Source organism: Quercus suber, unplaced genomic scaffold (genome assembly GCF_002906115.3).
Source record: "Quercus suber isolate HL8 unplaced genomic scaffold, Cork oak 2.0 scaffold_1194, whole genome shotgun sequence".
Classification (NCBI taxonomy): Eukaryota; Viridiplantae; Streptophyta; class Magnoliopsida; order Fagales; family Fagaceae; genus Quercus; species Quercus suber.
The window spans coordinates 15,659-29,060 of NW_027070590.1; the positions used below are offsets into that span (position 1 = coordinate 15,659).

General features: G+C 30.2%; 1 non-coding gene across 1 annotated transcript; it reads left to right on the forward strand.

Annotated features, from left to right (window-relative positions):
• Positions 1–11,073: 11,073 nt before the first annotated feature.
• Positions 11,074–11,212, forward strand: LOC112020159 (small nucleolar RNA Z247). Its single transcript, XR_002883771.1, has one exon. It is a non-coding gene; the product is annotated as a small nucleolar RNA Z247 (small nucleolar RNA).
• Positions 11,213–13,402: the final 2,190 nt, after the last annotated feature.

A 13,402-nucleotide genomic window follows, 5' to 3' on the forward strand; every position in this document is an offset into this window, starting at 1 on the left:
ATAGTGACATTTTAAGGACCTATAGTAACATTTTTAAGGACCTATAGTGGCGTTTTGTAACTTGAGCTCCATGAACTCGAGTTATACGTAAAAGGATTGCATATAACTCGATTTCGTGGAGCTTGAGTTACAAAACACCACTATAGGTCCTTAAAAACGTTACTATAGGGCTTTAAAATTTTTTTTTTTTTTAAACTCGATTTTGAGTAAGTCCAGTTTCAAAAGATATGCATATCCCTAATTAGTTTGGAAAATGGGGTAGAATGCTACTTATTTTGTCCGAAAAGGACAAAGACCAATTTTGTCCCTTTTCTTCACCAATGGGTTTAAGCTGTAGAAATTTCCCTGTGAGGATTTTCAAGGACTTGAAAAAAATAAAACAAAAACTAAAGCAAAATAAAAAAACCCTAACCTTGATGCAATGACCAGAGAAAGAGAAAAGGGGAGTCCAAAACGTAAGAGAAAACGTATCACAAAAGGTGCATAGTGGTAAACGTAAAACGTAGGGTTTTTTTTTAGAGAAACATGTTGCTAAAATTTAGTTAAAATCAAATAAATAAATTGTGCAGCCGTAGAATTAAGACGTGTTGCTCCCTACTTTCCAGGTCATGCATGAGCCACCTTCATCTAAGAAGTTTTCGAACATAGTAGAACCCTCATATATAGAATCTTGAAGAGAAAGAAGTTGTAGGGAGAACATTGTGTTGCGGCAAAAGAAGACAGTAGCAGATTATAGATTTTATGCATAAAAGTACGTAAAAAACTATAGATAAATTTTTACTATAAGTTTGCAATGGACCAAAGAAATTGGATTTTCTAGGTCTTTGTTGGAGATAGAGATTGGAGTGAGAGAGAAGGAATGAGGCAATTGAAAGTTTCACCTTGTGTTTCTTAAGGTTTTTCAGAAACTTGGAGTCACCTTCTTCAAACCTTTTTTTTTTTTTTCTTTTAAGAAACTTCTTCAAACTAAATAATAAAGAAGATAAATCAAATTTAAAAAATAATAATGATGTGGAAAATTGTGGAGTTTACAAAGCTGATGTGACAAGCTCTCATGAGATCAACAAATCGTCAAAAGTTTTGATTTTATAGTATACTAGTTAAAGTCCCGTACGTTGCACGATTTTATCATAAACTTATACAATATACAGTTTATTTGATAAACAATAATCTCTCAAATAATTATTATAATAACAATAGGAAAAAATTGTTTTGGTATAATAATTATGAAATATAAAATAATAACACCTAATAAAAAATTATTATTTTGTAACCACCCAATTGTGCTCTAATGAGAATTTTGTATCTTTGGGAGATTGTTGAATACCTCTTTATACACTATATTTTTAGTGTATCCTTTTTCTTGTTTGTCATTGTCCTTTATTATAAAATTTTACAATTGATAAAAAAATCATGTCAAAACCATATTTAATGATTGATAAAATAAAATAAAATAAAATAAAAGCTAAATGGATAGATTGACTTCTTTTATAGATCAAAGTGTACAGCTCTAATAGTTAGCCAAAGATATTTCAATCAGGAAAAAAAAAATTCAAATTGATATGAACAATTTATAATCAAATTTATATCAAGACATTCTTAATAGTAAGCTAAAAAGAAGATTTTTCTCTAAATCAAAATTGAGATGATGGAAAGCAACATATCACCATCAGAATTCATGTCATAAAACAAAAAATAATTTAAAAAATCATTCCTAAGCATATTTAATGATTAATTCTCAAACCATAATCATATAGATTGTATAAAACATAAGCAAATTAGGTTAAACAAAAAACAAAAATACACAAAACCTATTCAATTTAATGAAAAAAAAAATTAGAGAAAAAAAATAAATACCTAAAAGGTTGTAGGTAGAAGAAGAGAAGAATTTGAAAAAAAAAAAAAAAAAGAACCGTACAGTACATATTCATTATGAATTATTTAGTATATATACACTCCACATTAAAAAAGTCGATACTGAACAAAAAGTCTAATGTTAGTCTAATTTGTGGAAGTATAAAGCTAAAGTCTAAATCTTAAAAAAAAGTGCAAGAGGAAATTTAAAGAATTTAGTGTTTTATTTAAATACTAAGAGTAGTTGCATTTTTTTTTTTTACATGTACTACCTTGCTGTTTTTTTAAAGTGTACAACGTTGTTTTTTTTTTTTTTTTTTTTATTACATGTAGTAATATAATTTAATTAAAAAATAAGGATTGGTTGAAGATTTTGGATTGTAATCAAATTGATATTATTTATCAACTTATAAATTATAATAAGAAAATGATTAGATGAAGAATCTAGATTGTAATCTAATGATTCACAAAAATTAGTAGGCTAGAATGCTTTGGGCTATGGTAATGGTTGTAAGTCCTAAAAAGAAAGAAAGAATTGTCTAGAGTGATCGGTGTAACCTAGCCGAGGACCCTCCGACTGTTAAGTCAGTTTTCTCTTTAGAACACAAGGATGGGAAATTATGAATGGTAGAACTTACCCTGGGTGAATGAGACTTGCTTCTTTTATAGAGAATTAGGAGTGAGCCTACTTGATCGGATCCACCACCATCATGGGTAATGTGAGTAGTTAATAGAGAAAATGGGTAAATGGGAAACGTGGAGCAAATTACGGAGAACTTCCTCCACGTTTCGAGAGTAGCACATTATGGTCAGATCATAAGGAATTTTTATGAGAAGTTTTTGTAGAGTTCACTAAGTGTCGTTTGGTCGTCCTTGCTTTAGTGTCATGGATGACTAACCTGGTCTTGTTTCAAAGGGACGTGTATTGTTTCTACACACGATGTCATTCAGGGCCAGCTCTAGACATTTTGGGGCCTAAGGCAAGAACTAAAAATGTGGCCTTTTTTATACTTATATATTAATTAAATTAATGTTTATTTAATATTTTTATATTATAATATATTTTATTTAAAATCTATTTTTCTTGCCTTTTGAGATGCAAATTGACTAATTAAATTTTTGTATTCAAGTTCTTCTAACATCTCATTTTCTAATCGATAGTATAACTAATACACTTAATCTTTCTTGGGACATTGTCGATCTTAGATATGATTTTAATAATTTCAATTTTGAAAAACTTCTTTCTGCAGAAGCTACTGTAACATGTATTGTTAGTAAAATCCTATAAGCAATGCATGTATTTGGAAATGAATCTAATCTTTTTATATAATTTAGTATGATCAATTGAGAGTATAATCTTTTATTTGTAAAATTTCTTTTAAAATGTTTAACTCTGAAAATAAATCTAACTCATATCATAATCATCATGTTTGAGAAAATCTTCAAGTTTAAGACAATATTTTCGTAAACTATCATTATCTAGTGACTTCAATTTTGTGAAGTTAAATAGAAAACAAATATTTTCATATATTTGAAATTGTTCAAATCTATTCTCAATTGAACTAATTTCTTTATCTACTATATATAAGAAATAATCAATTCTAAAAGATTCTTCAGTAGAACATGTTGTCTCATTATGAACATTTTCATCAAATTGTTTCTTTCTATGATTTATACGTTTCTCACGATATACAAGTTCTATTTCCATTTCCAATGCAATTTTTTTTAGATGAATTCATTGCAGATGTAAATCCATTTTCTCTATATTCTTTAAATAAGAAATGAGACCTTTTAATTGATTTATAGCAACATCAATGTGCATGTCTTTTGATTATAAATTTTTACTAACAGAGTTGACAGCAAATAACATGTCATACCAAATAGTCAAACCAATAAGAACTCAAAGCTTTAAATTCCATATGTTGCTAAATAATCAACTTCACTTTTTTTTTTTTTTAGGATCTTCACTTGTTTGTGCTAATTGTAACAAAGCATCTCTTATTTGTGGAGCTTGGAATTTTGTTGCTTTTACACTTTCAATGCGACTTTCCCAGCATGTTTGTGATAATAACTTAAGAGTCAAACCTAACACATTATCTTGTAAAATTTTTCATCTTTTTGTAGAAGAAGAAAACAATGTATATATGCGTTGTATAACTGCAAAAACGATATAGCTTTTGGACAAGAATTGGGCATATCACATAGTACAAGGTTAAGACTATGACAACCACATGGTGTGTAAAGTCCTGTAGGATTTATATCAAGAAGTCTTTTTTGTACCCTTGATGTTTCCTTTCATATTAGACTCATTATCATATCCTTGTCCACTTATATCATTAATATCAAGCTCAATAATATTTATTACATTTATAATTTCATCAAAAAGACCTTTCCGGTAGTGTCATCAACTTTTACAAATTCAACAAAATGTTCTACCATTTTTATTGGACTTGTTGAAATATCAACACATCGTAATATGAGAGACATTTGTTCTTGATGACTTGCATCTGGTGTACAATCAAGTATAATTGAAAAATATTTTGCTTCTTTGATCTTTTTGATAATTTTACATTTAATCTCATTTGCTAATAGGTGTATCAATTAATTTTGTATTTTATGTCCAAGATAATGTTTATGGATTCCACCATTTTGAATACATCTAATATGTTCTTACATGACTGGATCAAATTCTGCAATCATTTCAATTAGACTTAAAAATTTTCCATTATTTTCTTCATAAATCTTTTCATTTTTTCCTCGAATGCCAAATTATATTTACCAAGATTCTTTACTGCAGTATTAATTCTTAATAAAACCTTTTTCCAATGATCTTTCTCCTTGTCAATTTGTTCTTGGATATTTTTATCTATTTTTTTATTTTTTGACAATCTCATTTTCAAATCTAGCCAAGTGTTCGTGTTAGTAATATGCTCTCTAGTTGTTTCATTGTTTCTAATTTTAGAATTAATATTTTTCCAATCTCGAGTTCCTTGATTACATAATTGGCCAGTACATTTAGACTCAAACAACTTGCAACAAAAATAAAATACTTGGTCTGTATCTTTTGAATACACTAACCATTTTCTATCATGCTTCTCCCCATTTGATAATATTCGAGTGTAATGAATAGTAGAAAAATGTCTAGTGTCATCACCTCTAGGAAAAATTATATCATTGTCTCTAATTGGACCTCTTTCTACTAATAAATCTCTTAATTTTGTGTCAATATTTTTCCAATTACCCGGATCATAAATATTTGAAGGAATATAATTCAACATGTCATTATTATTTTCATTTTCGTCTAGTTGAACATCATTATGGTGAACTTGTTCATTTGTGACATTTTCATCATTATTTTCATTTTCTTCTAAATTATTTTGAAGTTCATTATCAAGATTGTTGTATTGCAAAATTGAAAATCATTATTATCTTGCAATTGTATCATTTCATTATCTTCTAACTCTTTTTGGTGAATTTCTTGCTCATTTGTGATATTTTCATCTAAATTTTGTGTTATATTTTGTTTATTACTAATAACAAATTTATCCATTGATCCTTTTTGAGACTCAATTAATTTTTCTTCTTTTTTTTTTCTTTTTTAAGTTTTTCATATCTAGATGCATATTTTCTAGTTGACATTTCTAATCAAACAATATATTTATAAAAACTAAAATAAAAAATAACTTTCAAGTGTAGAGAAAATGAGAAACAGAACTTGATTTATATAAAAAGTATTGTTGTAGATTCACCGAACAATTACAAATTTTTAGCAATCTCAACCTGCATAAATAAGGACTTATTCAATATATTACCACTAACTAATATATATATATATATATATAACACAAGATTAAAATTAAAAAAAAAAAAAATTAAGCACAAGCATAACAAAAGTTAAGCACGGCCATAACACAAGGCTTATTAATAAAACACCACCCCCCCCCCCCAGCGCGCGCACACACACACACACAAAAAACAAAACACAAAACAAATCCTATCTATAACCCAAAATAAAAATAAATAAATAAATAAAATCTTGAAGGCCCAAACAAACGTGAAGTTAACGCCCAGTCCAAGCAGCCATAAACTGATAAACAAAACCAAGGCCTAATCTTATTATCTTAACAAATAAAATGAAGAGACAGCAAGTGCCTAAATATTTATACCTGGACCTGATACGGTAAGCAGTTGAGAGAGGAGAAGAAACCGAGAAAGTTTGCTTGAGCAGTTAAGAGAGGCAATCTAGGCGGAGGAAGCTTGCTTGAGTGATTGAGCAGATGAGAATAGTGGAGAGAATTAGAGAGAGGCAGAGAGCAAATAGAAAGGTAAAATTTTTAGGGATTTGAGTTGTTTTATTTGTTTTGATTTGTGATTATTTTGTGGTTAATCTCTTAGACCGGATTTGTAGTTTAACTAGTTGATTTTTGGTTTTTCTAGAGGATAATAATGTTAGTTTTGGGAAATAATTTTGTTTAGAACCAATGTTTAACCGGATTTATCAAAATTTTGTTTTTTGGTTAAAACGACGTGCCAAATTTTTGTAATTCATCTGAAACTTTTTTTTTTTTTTTTTTTTTTTGCCCCTACTACCCCTTCTTTTCTAAAATTTTGGGGGCCCCCTTCCACTTGGGGGCCTTAGGCAATTGCCTAACTCACTTAGTGGAAGGGCCAGCCCTAATGTCATTGTTTTCTTCTTAAGGTTTTCTAGATGTGATCAAGTTATGGAAGTGATGAATATGGACAACCACCATGGACGAATATCCTTAACTTAGAGTCTCATCATAATCAAATTATCAACTTAGAAATTATAGGAGAAGAAGATAAGAAAAAAAAAAAAAAAATTGTCTATTTTTTTAAAAAATCTAACAAAATTTCTGCAATTTGGTGGAGAGAGAGAGAGAGAGAGAGAGAGAGAGAGAGAGAATTTTCAATTGTGAGGAAATTAGATTTCTAATCATTATAGAAATTATAAGAGAAGAATAATTAACTTAGGATGTATATTTATCCAAAAAAAAATGTCATATAGATTGAATGAAAAAATTAGAAGTAATTATCTCAAAAAAAAAAAAAAAAAATGTCATATAGATTGAATATGTTGAATATGTAGTTGAATATACGTTGCTTTATTTTTATTTTTTCTTTTTCTTTTCTTTTTCTTTTTCTTTTTTAAATTTGTGTATTATGTTTTTTTTTTTTTTTTTTACACATAGTAATATAATTCAAATAAAAATAAAGGATTAGATGAAAATTGTTGCAGATTTTTAAAAAAAAAAAAAAATTACGTGTACTATGTTGTTTTTTGTTACACGTGATAATATAATTAAAAAAAAGATTAGATGAAAAGTTTGGATTGTAATTAAATTAACATTTTTATCAACTTAGAAATTATAGGAGAAAAGATAAGAACAAAAAATTATATTTATCTTTTTAAAAATCTAAAAAAATTTCGACAATTTGGTGTAATCACTTGGCACAACCACAGTTTCTAAACCCAACTTTTATTATATAGTATATGATATAGATAATATAAACGATAAATATGAATACATTGAATTCCATATAATTAAAATATCACTTCCAAAACCACTCATCAATAGTGTCTCTTTTTTTTTTTAACCAAACCAAACCACAAATCAATAAATAAAACATTCCTACTTTATATGGGGAAGTGTAATTTTCCTCTTTTTTTATAATTATCATTAAAAAGAAAGGTACAAAAGACAAGTAGAGTGAAATTAAGGGATTAAAAAGAATAGAAAGAAAATGTGTGTGTGTGTGTGTGTGTTTTTTTTTTTTTTAAGAATACTAAATATTTTAACACACATATGAGAAGAAGAGAGACAATTTTAAAATAATTGACAGTGATGTATTTTCAAAAGAGCTTAACTCTTGGATACACAACATGTGTGTTCCTTTTTCTTTTTTTTTTCCTTCAGACCAATAGAATATGATTGTTATGGGTTCTTTTAGTGTGATATATTAAATTTTTTAATCAAATTTAAACGTATGTTAAACCAATTTAAAGACACTTCTTCTACAATTAGTCTAACCTTCTAAATCTTCCATCAGTTGATGCTAACTACTTTTAATGATCTTAAAATGTACATTGATCCCTGGCTTCATCAAGTCCACGGACTATTACAACGATTTGCACCCTACCATTAAGAATCTTAATTTTCAACCATTTGATTAAGGCTTGCTGCCAACATACTTAGGGGTTAAGAGTTAATACAAAGCTCAATTTCATGTGTACACTAGAGGATAGGCTTACTAGGTATAAATCCAAGCTAATCTATATATCTTTCTTGCATATGTTTTGCCACAATCTCAACTGTATCATTCATTCGATTGTACTAGCCAAGAGTATTCACATGAGACTTAATACAATTTTAGTTAAAAGTCCTTTGTTAAGTTATTTAGTTGTAGTTTGAAATTTGAAACTTTACCCACCTGAGGTTAATTTAGTTAGATTTCCTTAACCCACATCTATTAAAAACATGACTAAATATGTGATTTTGCTTCACTTTTATATTTCTCTCCTCTAAAAACACAAAAAATATAAAAATACAAGATCAAATAAGATAAAAAAGAATCCAGCAGAACACTTGTATCATGGGATTTCAAACTACAGGTAGACAGCTTAAATTTCAATCAAACCTCAGGTGGGTAAAGTGTTAAATTTTAAACCACAGATAGATAAGTTAAATTTCAGCCAAACCACAAGTAAGTAAGTTGTAATTTGCCATTTTTTTTTTCTTTCCTAACCTTTACCAATTTTAGGATTTTTTTTTTTTAACTCTCTTGGAGCTTCTTCACAAATATCTAAATTTTTATAACCAATTAAAATTTTTCCTAGAAAAACCACAATGGATTTGCCACAAGCTATACTCTGATGGTGTAATTCATTGGGAAGTTGAAAAGAGAGAGATGTAGGACAATTTTATGTTGGAAAAAATAAATTAACAAATGGGTTACCATTTACCAACTGAATTTTGTTTAAGGAGGGACTGTATTGTTCATGACCCCCCCCCCCCCCACAAAATGGTTTCACCTTTCATATATAAAAAATAAAAAATAATATATATATATATATATCCCAAAATTAATGATAATAACTATTTCCAAAAAATAAATAAATTAAAAATGTTGTACATTATTTTTGTCATGAGTGATACTAGTGATACTACAAATTTTCCTATATATGTAATTCTTACAAACTCGTGTGTTACTAATCACATTTATCATCATATCACTCTGTAAACATTTTATAGTAAAATTTATAGTATCTTTAGCATTTTATTTTTCTCATTTCTAATAAGACCTCCAAAATATACTTGATCAATTGAACCCTAAATTGTTCCATGAGTTTTTTCAGCAAACATGCTAGAATTAATTTCCCCTAATAGCTTGAGACTATAATTTTTGTAAACCAATATTTTATACTGTAAATTGTCAATATTAGCCACCACCCACTGTATCTCCCACATGAGCACACACCAAACAATATCTATCTCTCTCTTAACACCAAAATATAAATTTTAAAATTATATTACAACTGTACTTAATCATGCATCACATTCTATCCAAGATAAAGTAAATTTTTTTATTTATACTTTTTTATGGATTAAATTCTATACTTAAACTATGAAATTTAATTTTCTATATAAATTATCCTTAGTTTAGTTAGTATTAATTCATCAAATTAACTTTGATTTAATTAGTTAATATTAAATAAAAAAATTTTAATTAATATTTAAATGAAAAAGATCCAACTTAAATTTTTCGCATTAGCTATCAAATTATATTGAGCTTGCCTTGCAACAAGCTAGCCTGATGGGTCTTGTTTTTAAGTATTTTTAGTTGAATTTTGACTCAAAATCTAAGATGGCTGCACTATTGTGTACGCTTTAATTTTTCTTTTTTCTTTTTTAATTTATAAAAAGGGATATTGTGTTTCAAGTATATGTAGTGACAAGTGAGACTCTTAACAACATGTGAGCCCACCATGTGTGCGTCTCTCTGTATGCACCTGAAACACAATAAATCTCCCCCTAATTTACGTCTTTTTCTTCCAAATAGGTTTTATCACAATCCCACCTGATTCACTGTACTCTTTATGGGGAAAGCAACTAATGAGAACTTTTGCACCCAAAGTAAGGAGAATTATCTTATGGAGTTGTTGCATGAAGCAATCCTCCATTAACATGTAGATCCATCATCCATATATATATATATATGTGTGTGTGTGTGAGAGAGAGAGTCTTGTTTGCTGTAAAAGGAAGATTTTATGGAGCCACTCTATGATATACCTCCTCACAAAGTGGGGGTATTCAAAAGTCGAGATGGTTTGTGTTAAGGATAAGGTTGACAGCCCAAATGATAGTGCCGCGTAGATGTGAATATGTGGCTGTGTAAATTCAAATTGAAACCAGAACCGTGTAGCAGCTGTAGTGAGATAATTCAGTTCTTGATTTGAATTATAACAGAGTATTAGATTGAGAATGATAAGATAGGATAGGGTAGAATTATTTATATTTTGAACCTCCTTTGTATTTGAATTTGTATAGTTGTATAACTCTATAAATGATAAGTCCCAAATCAGATTGAATTGGGGTTTTGTAAAATCATATCAGATAGCTATTGTCTTTACACGGTATCAGAGCAGTTTGTAACTCACTTCTAATTTTTTTTTTTTTCCTCATGACCTCTTCCTCAATGTCTGCTACCTCTACCCTAAACACAATGACTACACCTTCTCCCACCACACTCACTCCCATTCATCACCTCATTACCATCAAATTAACCCGTGAGAACTACTTATTTTAGAAAGCTCAAATTGTTCCATATCTCAAGGGGCAACATCTCTATGGCTATCTCGATGGAAGCACTCCTACTCCACCACAATCTCTCACTGTTGAAGCCGATGGAGACGTAAAAGTCATCCAAAATCTGGACTTCGATCACTAGTATTTACAAGACCAGATGATTCTCAATGCCATAATATCCTCCCTCTCTGAGCGTATTCTGGCTCATGTGGTCAAATTTAACACATCAAGGGATGTGTAGCAAGCCTTAGAGAGAATGTTTACCTCTTAGTCAAGGGCTTAAACAATGCAAATCCACTATCAGCTCGCCACTTTAAAGAAAGGCAATTCCTCAATTGCTGATTATTTTCACCAGTTTACAACATTGGTTGATACACTTACTGCTACTACTCATACCTTGAACAATTTTGAAATCATCTCATTTCTTCTAGCTAGTATGGGATCTGAATATGATTCCTTTGTTACATCTGTGACCACAAGAGTTGATCCTCTCTCCATTGATGAATTATATGGGCATCTGTTAGCTCATGAATTGCGGCTTGAACATCAACAGCCAACTGTTGACCTTTAATTTGTTAGAGAAAATTTTGTAGCGGGACGTGGAAACTCCCGCGGTGGTCATGGCGGCGGCAATTCTTTTCAATTTGGCCATGGGTCTTCCTCTAGTAATCAAAAAACCTCTCGAGGTCATGGGCGTGGAAACGGTTCTCAGACAAACCGTCCTATGTGTCAAGTTTGCCACAAACCTGGTCATACGGCCTTGAAGTGCTATCACAGGTTTCATAATTCTTATTCTGCCAATCCTAGCAGCAACATGCATGCCGGCTCACTTCCCCTCAGACGGCTCCTGATCCCAATTGGTACCCGGATTCTGGAGCCATTCATCATCTCACTGCTGATCTTGCAAACCTGGATGTGAAGGCCAATGAGTATCATGGTCCTAATCAAATTTGCATTGGTAACGGTCTTGGTTTGACTGTAAAACACATTGGTTCTACTCATTTATCTACTCCCACTTCTTCCTTTCTTTTAAATGATGTTTTACATGTTCCTCATATTACCAAAAATTTGATTTATGTTCACAAATTTACTGCTGACACTAATACATTAATTGAATTTCACCCTACTCATTCCATTGTGAAGGATCGCACAACGGGGAAGGTTCTGCTAAGCGGGCTGAGTAAAGATAGATTGTATCTATTTCCTCCTACTTTTAATAAAACTCCTTCTTTGTCTTCTGCTTTTGTTGGTGAACATATTTCTCCAAATCAATGGCATTCACGCTTGGGACATCCTACTTTTAGAGTTGTTCATCATGTTCTTTCTAGGTTTAGCTTGCCTTTTAGTTCCAATAAAATTGTTCACTCCCGTTCTACTTGTTTCAATTCTAAGAGTACACAACTTCCTTTTGCTTTTCATGTACTCAAGTTAAATTTCCTTTGGAATTAATTTTTATTAATGTTTGGGGTCCTTCTCCTATTTGTTCTAAATTTGGTTCTAAATATTATGTTTCCTTTATGGATGCTTACAGTCGCTATACTTGGCTCTATCCCATGACAAATAAAAGGGACAAAATGGGCTTTTGCCCTTTTCGGGCAAATTAAATAGCTTTATACCTCCTTTCCCAAACTAATTAGGGAAATTCTCTCTTTCAAAACTCGATTTATGATAAATCGAGTTAGGAAAAAAAAATTTATGAAGCCTTATAGTGGCGTTTTAAGGAGCCTATAGTGATGTTTTAAGGACCTATAGTGACATTTTTTAATTCGACTTTAATGAAATCGAGTTATAGACAATTTTTTTACCTATAACTCAATTTCATGGAAGTCAAGTTAAAAAAACGCCACTATAGGTACTTAAAATCGCCACTATAGGTCTTTAAAAACGTCACTATAGGTCCTTAAAAACGTCACTATAAAGTTTAACTCAATTTTGAGTAAGTCAAGTTTCAAAAGATGGGCATTTCCCCAATTAGTTTAAGAAGAGGGACATAAGGCTATTTAATTTGCCCGAAAAGGGCAAAAACCCATTTTGTCCCAAATAAAAGTGATGTTCTCTCTATTTTTATTACATGGAAAAAAATATGTTGAAGGATATTTTAATACCACAATTAAAATGGTTCAATCTGATTGGGGTGAAGAATATCGCTCTCTACATAAATTTCTACAAAATTGTGGCATCACTCACCATGTTTCTTGCCCTCATGCCCATCAACAAATTGGTGTTGTTGAGCGTAAGCATTGTCATGTTGTAGAAACAGGTCTAGCTTTACTATCTCATGCCAAGGTTCCATTTCAATATTGGGATGAAGCTTTTCAAATAGCTTGTTAATTAATTAACCGACTTCCAACCTCCATTCTAAAGAATCAATCTCCTTTTGAAAAAATTTTTCACCAAGCTCCTGATTAAAATTTTTTACGTGTGTTTGGTTGTTCTTGTTGGCCAAATTTAAGACCTTACAATTCCCATAAGCTTCAACCATGTTCTATTCAATGTGTTTTTCTTGGTTATAGTTTGCTTCACAAGGGCTATAAATGTTTGCATCTCTCTTCAAATTGTATTTATATATCTCGTGATGTTATTTTGATGAAACAAACTTCCCTTTTGAAGTCAGTTATGTTGCCTCTCACTTAAATTTCGTGTCATCAGGTGCAACTTCAACTCAAGTACAGTCTATTGACCCATAGACAGCTTTGCCTACTCATGTTGGGCCTCCAATTTCT